This window comes from Oryza sativa, chromosome 5 (assembly GCF_034140825.1).
Source record: "Oryza sativa Japonica Group chromosome 5, ASM3414082v1".
NCBI classification, from domain to species: domain Eukaryota; kingdom Viridiplantae; phylum Streptophyta; class Magnoliopsida; order Poales; family Poaceae; genus Oryza; species Oryza sativa.
The window spans coordinates 13032501-13040000 of NC_089039.1; positions in this window are offsets into that span (position 1 = coordinate 13032501).

Consider the following 7500-nt stretch of genomic DNA (forward strand, 5'->3'; position numbering starts at 1 on the left):
CGTGCCCGCTCGGTAGCCGCGTGGTTTCCACGTGTGCAGCCCGCGTGGTGTCTAGTGGAGTCCGTTTGTCGGCCACTCGCCTCGGTTGACACACGGGGTCCGCTTCCGTCGACCCGTGGACCGCCTCTGTGTACTCGGTCTACCGCGGTCCTTTAGGTTGACATGTGGGGTCCACATGTCAACGGCGCAGCCTTCCTGTCTTTTCCAGGCTAGCGCTTACACCTGTTTTATAGTTGCAAAACCTAATTACAATAATCCGCAAATCTCCATATAACAGCATTAAACTTCGGATGATCATATCTTGGTCATACGAACTCTGAATCGACCCGTTCAAGTCTCCTAATGTTTGTTATAACCTAAAGAACCCTGTGCTTTCTTTTTATGTATTGTTATTGCTTCTTTATAGGCTTGTAGCTTTGCTTGTGTGCTTCGCGTAGCTTTCGTCGTTCCGGAGGTTTCCAAAGCGTGGTTCGTGGTCGTCGCCGAAGGTTCGGAAGGCCGTTCTCTCTGAGCAAGGCAAGTCACATCATCCTTGAGCATATTGAATCCCAGTTTATAAAATTATTTTGATTTAAATTAATGCATTACCGCTTTATTTAAATTCCCGCGTTATCACTGTTTTATTTAGCCATGCCTATTTATCGTTGTTAAGACATTATTATTGCTATTGTTATTATTACCTTGTTCACCCTAGGAAAATAAAACCCCAACTAGTGGGTACTCTATTTATGGTTCCACTAGTATGAATTTAGGTAGATGCTTCGCTGATTAATTAGGCAACATTAGGTGGTTTTACAACTCTAGACTTTGGGAATTCTCATATCATTTGGACACTATGGAATGGTTGGCTTATGTTGGAATTGGACACACACCTCTCTTCCTCTTTCAAAACCCCTAAAACCTGTTTTCGGTGGGGTTTGGGTGCATGCCAGTTGTGGGAAGTAGCACCCCGGCCACTATAAGGATTAAGCTCGGGCCTCTGTTGCAAAGCACTACCGTACTTCCACATGTCTAATGGGTAAGGCTTAGTTTGTGGCTCAGTCTAGTCATAAACAAAAGTACACGGATTGGAGATGGATGAAGTCGGGTGTCGATGGACATTCTCCAGGGCAAATGAAGGCTACACGAGCTGCGGCCCGGTAGTCGAGATGTCATATGGCAGAGGGTTGGTGCCCTGCTGCTAGGGGCTCAGTCTTGCCTGCCTGTCCCGGGGGTTCCGGCCGTAGGCGGGATTGGGTCGGTACTCTTGTCTATGGCTAGGATGGGTTGGAAACTATGTCACGTCTTCCGTCTGTATACCGTGGTGGTATGTGGCACGTGGTAACACGTGAGGAAGATGTGTCTTGTGGGTAAAGATGTACACCTCTGATCAGAGTATAATGTATTCGAATAGCCGCGCCCTCGGTTATGGGCAAGCCGAGCAATGTACCCAAGTCAGTGTTCTAATTCTTAAAATTTGCTCAACAACTAAAATGTGCAATGGTTGGCCTGGGTTGGCTTGGGACGAGCTGGGACCCAGGGTCGGGTTGCCAGTTCGGTCTGAATCATCGTAGGCCTTGGGTTAAGGCAGGTTCGTGAGGGTTCACGGCCTTGATTAATAATACTGTGTAGCTCTAGGATCGTCTTTATAAAATGGCTTTGGGCAACTAAGTGACTTTTAAATGCTGTTTACTGCAAAACTTAACCTCTATGTTATTATCCCCTTGTACTCCCTTGCATTAATTGTGCATCTCCGGTGTGGCTTGCTGAGTACTGTGGTTGTACTCATTCTTGCTCAATCTTTCCCCTCTTCAGTAAGAGAAGCTTTGGAGAAGATGTCTTAGGTGGAGTCCTGGCTTATACCCCAGTTGAGCGCCTGTGAAGATAGAGCCGTAGGCCCGCTAGTCCGCTGCTGTTTATTTTTGATTGTCAGGCCTGAAGCGCCTTTGTAATAATGTAAATATTATCGATGTAATAAAGATGTGTCTTTTATATCATGTTTGTATGGTGTACCCCGGCTTTTCCTGGGGCGGGGATTAATACACTAGCGTTCGGGAAAAGGCAATTTTCCCGGTCGCGACAAGCTGGTATCAGAGCCATCTCGACTGTAGGATAAGCCAAATGGATAAAACCTAAGGACATATTTTATAAATAAAATTATTTGCGAAAGTTCCTTTTTCTCCTTCCCCTAATGCTATTTGCAAAAGGTTTACTCCGTTCTTCCTTCTTCGGATTTTCAACTAGTACTAGATGATTAGTTTTGTGAAGAAGAAGGTGCCGTCAATTGTCTGTCGAAGCTCCAGAAGACTGTTGGATCCGTCAGCGCAGCAAAGGAAGCAGTGAAGCCAGATGTGAAGCAAGAGTGAAGATCTTGGAGAACCCGTCGCAGAACCTAAGCCACCCTCTAGGGTAGAGTCGTTAGTTGTGTGTTTCCTTGCTTGTGTGTGTAGCGCGTGGTTTGCATCGGTGGGGTGTGATGTAACCATGCTAGGTTGTTTGCTTAATCAACTTGCAGAATAAGCAAAACAAACAACACATCAACAAAAAGAGTTAGTTCTTTTAAGGTCCTGTCCCTAGTTCTGGTCTATTCTTTCCTGGCTTGTTTCCTCTCTCACCTCAATCCCTGTAACAGATGTTTAACAGAGAAAAAGGAAAGAATGTCAGAGGGTATGCCTCCAGTAACTCAAGTTTTCAACTCAATCCACCACTGGCCTCAAGAGAGTTAACCAGGGCACACCCTTGGTCCATTCCAAGCATGCCGCTTAGTTCACAGCTACCATTGGTTGGAAGTCAAGACCAAAATCAGTATGTGTTTGATCGAGCATTTGCCACCCAGGTTAATGAGCTTCCAACGCCAGAAGAGGATGTCCCCTTTTGTCATGATTGTAGAGAACAAGGACACTATGCCCTGAATTGTCCATGGGTATATGCCAAAGAAGCCCCTTCCTTTGGTTTAACAGGGCAGACATCGCTAAACCAGCCTCCTCACACCAAGTCAAGCTTGCAGCCTAGTGTGCAAAGTAGACAGCCCAATGGAGAGAATCCATTGAATCCCGGGAATTGCTTTCCTTCTAGCCCTTCGTACCACGTGGGGTCACGTACTAAGCAAGCCAAAGGCAAGAAGAGTAAGAATCAGAAGAGAAAAGCACCGATGCGAACTGAAGAAGAAGTACGTAAGATGACTATTACCAGCACCGAATGGCCTCCAGCTGGGATAACTATTCCTAGACGTCAAAGAGGAAATACTTTCCGAGGTGCACAACAGTTGACCCAGCACCTCCTAAGCCATGGCGGCAGAGTATCTGATAGTGAAGGGTCAGATCAAGTCTCCTCGGATTATGAAGATGAGTCTCTCCGACGTCTCGGCGAGGAAGAGATGGAATCAAAAGCATGCCCCCGTTGTGGAGAAATTGGACACATTGCTAGCATGTGTCTCACACTCTGCACTCATTGTGAAGAAGACCATCCACCAGGGGAGTGTCTCACCCGCAAGGTCACATGTTTTCTATGCGAAGGTACAAACCATGTGCCCAAGGATTGCCAACTCAGTGTGTTGTTGACCAAGACCGCAGAAATCCAACGAACAACCCTACGATTGTCTCTTCAGCTAGTCAACTCCAACAGCAACATGGACGATATCATCCACAGCACCAATGCTCCTCTTGCTGCACCTGACTCTGCCACAAGTCATAGCAATAATACCTTCAGCACCAACCATTCTTTGCACCGACAGCCTCAGCAAAGAATTGTCGTCGATGAAAGAAGTTGTGTCTCTCCCCGACCTAATCCAGGCCAAGCAAAGGGCAATCAACCTCAGGAGGGCGATACCAAGCAGAAAACCGTCATCCACTTCAAACAGCAATCAGAAGGAAGCTTCTCCTGTGAATGATAGCAATACGCAGTCCTACCACATCATCACAGAACCAATCAAGGATGCAGTCACTAGGACAATGCCAGCTATATCTCTCCTGAATCAAAATGAGCAGCCCCGTTTGTGGTTTTCAGTTCGCTACTTATCATTGTGTAATAGAAAGTTTGCAGCAATCATGTAATAAATAAATATATTCATGATTATAAACAATGAGTTCGTTATGTTTATGGAAGATTCATGTTGAGGATGCAATGTACCAATGCTAAGCACCTTTCCTTTTAGGCAATGCTTAGTATTCATGTAATGAGGGAGAAATGTGTAATACAGACAAGTTCTATGAGGACTCTCTCAGAAGATACCAGCAAAGGTGTTTATGATCAGGCAAAGAAGTAGGTCGAAAGGTGATTGATAAGAGAAATCTGGGAAGAACACATCAAGGTTAAAGGTGTAAAGGAATACGTTGAATGCTAACTGAGGACAACCTGAAGAGAATAGTGGAAAGTGAATCCGAGTTGTCTGTTCGTGGGAGCTATTCCCAGTTATGAACCAAGTGATATGTTCGAAGATAGTTTACAGAGGTCAGATTAAAATCGCATCTAACAACAAAGCTTCAGATTTGGCAGGAAAACGGTCAGACAATAACAAGTTCAGTAGTAAAGTCATTTAGGAAGATGTCAAAGCATGTCAAGTGTGATAAGTTGGTTCTTTTGAGAAACGTAATTCAAAGGCAAAAGTTATCGACCCTTGCATCGAATAACAGTAGTATCTAGCACCCGGAGGCCAGGAAAGCTAATATGATGCAGTTAGTGACAAGTTGTTAAACATGGTATGCTGGATAAGCGTGACATCATAGTCCAAAGCATTCAGTGGCAAGTTAGAAGTAAATGATAAGCATGACATTCTTATGATGACAAACATGGTATCCTAGTAATGACAAGCTAGTGTTGACGCATGACATGAAGTGGTAACTTGTATGAGGTTGACTCCAAAGATACGAGTTATAAGAAGTTCTGGAACTGAAGCCCCATCTTCCAATGCCGCATCCCAGTCGAAGTCAGCTAGAGGTGCAACCAGGGAAAAGTCAGGTGAAGAGAAGATTCCATCTGCAACAGGAGATCGAGCCAAGCAGTCCAGAGTGCAGAAGTTTTGTTAGGCAAGTTTGTTATAGAAGACGGAGCGGAAGAAGTCAGACAAGAAGAGAAGACCGCCCAACCTATCTTCTTGCTAGCCTCCTCGAATCTCGGGGACGAGATTCTTGTAAGGGGGGTGGATTTATCACGTCCTGATAAATTCATCCCGAAATTAAAAATCATTCGCTAAAAGGAATAATAGAATTAATTAAAATTCGAAAAGAAATTGGCAAACGCTAAAAATACGTACAAGAAAAATTCAAATGTGGCCCGGAGAATTTTTGTTAAATTCTCCTTGGTCTAAAAGGAGCCCTCAAATTTTACTTGAATTTTCAGAGCACCGGAAATAATTATTAAGCAACAAAAACAATTAACAAAGTTTATTAAAAAGAAAAACCTAAAAATAATCTCTCTTCCTCCTTTGGGCCAAGCCCAGCCCGAAGTCTCCCTTTCCTCCCTCTCTTTCTCTCCCTCTCCTTCTCTCCCTCCTTCTCTTGGGCCCCTCTTCCCCTCCCGGCCCACTGCCTCCCCCTCCTCTCTCTCCCGGGCCGTTTCCTCCCCCCCCTCCTCTCCTCCTGGGCCGACCGCCCGGCCCAACCCGAGCGGCGCCCTCCCGCCCGTGCCGCGCACGTGCGCGCGCGTGCGCGCGCTGACCGCGCGCCCCGTGTGGGGCCCACGCGTCAGACCGCCGTCGCCTTCTTCCTCCTCCCAGCCGGCCTCCTCTCTCTCTCCCCGAAAACCTAGCGCCGTTCCTCCCCTAAATCCACGCGAATCAATGCCCTTCTTTCCAAATTGATTGGGGGGAATTAATCCCCATTGAATCCTCTTCAATTCCCCCCAATTTCCCCCTTGAATCGTGTCCCCAATCGCCGGGAACGCCCGCATTTTCTCCGGTCACCAACCATGGCCGCCGGCCGCCTTTATCGCCGCCGTTCCGACCTCCCCCGTGGCCGGCTCCCTCTCCTCTCCTATAAAATAGAACCCCCTCTTTGCGTTCTACCGTTTTGGTCTCCTCCCAAGCTCTCCCGTGGTCCCTAGCCACCTCCCCGCCGCCCTCCTCTCTCTCCGACGCCGCCGGCCGCCTCCAGCCACCTGTGCCGCCTCACCCGCGCACCGTCCGGCCGCGCCGTCGCCTCCTCCAGCGTCGCCGCCACCTCCTCCACCCCGGCTTGCCCTCCGTTTCGCGAGGTGACCCCCGGAGCTGCCTTCCCGCCGTCGCCCTCCTCTTTTCTCCGCGCCGGCCGCCTCCAGCCGCCTCTCCCGCCTCGCCCGTGCGCCGTCCGGCCGCGCCGTCTTCTCCCTCGGCCTCGCAGCTGCCCCCTCTCCCTCGGTCAGCCCTCCGTTTCGCGGGGAAAGCACCGGAGACGCGTCCTCGCCGGCGTCCAGTGGCGTCGCCACCACTTCTCCGTCTCCGGCCGGCTGCTGTTCGTCGCCGGTGCGCCGACCGACGTCGCCGTCTCCTCCGTTGACGTCGCAGTGCCGTCCTCTCTCCCGGCCAGGCCACGGCGTCGCCCGAATTTCGCCGGAACGCCGTCATCTCCGCGCCGGCCTCTCCTTCCTCCTCGTCGGCTCGTCGCCCCGCTGCACCACCACCTTCACCAACATCGCAGCGGCGTGTTCCACGCCGTCCCCTCCTCCGCTCAGCCGCTGCTGCCTGCCATCATCGTTTCATCGTCGTCTCCGATCGTTCTCGTCGTCGACGTCCCATCGGTCGCCCGGCTCGTCGTCTCGCGGCGCCGCCTCCGTCATCGTCATCGCAGCGGCGTGTTCCACGTCGTCCTCGTCCCCGTGCAGCCGCTGCCGGCTGTCCTCGTCGCCTCCTCGCCGGCCCCGGTCATCGTCGTCGTCGTCCTCTCGTCGTTCCCGGTCGTCGTGGCGTTTGTCCCTCCGTCGAGCCGTTCTCGTTCGTCCTCGCTTCGTCAAGGTCGCTGCAGCCCCCGTCCTCGTCTTCGTCCTCGGCTCCGCGTCGTCAAGCCTCGTGCCGGCCGCGTCTCGCCTTCGCCCAAGGATCGCCGCCGAAGCCGTCCCCTCGCCGTTCGTCTCCGTTGTGCCCGTCTGTCTCCGCCGCGCCCGTTCGTCGTTGTCGTTCCCACGCCTCGTCGCGTGGTGGTAAGGTTTCCTCCTCTCGCTGCCCCGTCCTCGTCCTTTCGGTGTCGCCCCGTACCCGTTGTGCGGTCGTCGACCCCGGTACCCGTGTACCGGTGTCGGTAGTCGTTCACGTGTGCGGGTGGTGACCGTGTAGTGTCCGTGTTAGCGTGCCCGCTCGGTAGCCGCGTGGTTTCCACGTGTGCAGCCCGCGTGGTGTCTAGTGGAGTCCGTTTGTCGGCCACTCGCCTCGGTTGACACACGGGGTCCGCTTCCGTCGACCCGTGGACCGCCTCTGTGTACTCGGTCTACCGCGGTCCTTTAGGTTGACATGTGGGGTCCACATGTCAACGGCGCAGCCTTCCTGTCTTTTCCAGGCTAGCGCTTACACCTGTTTTATAGTTGCAAAACCTAATTACAATAATCCGCAAATCT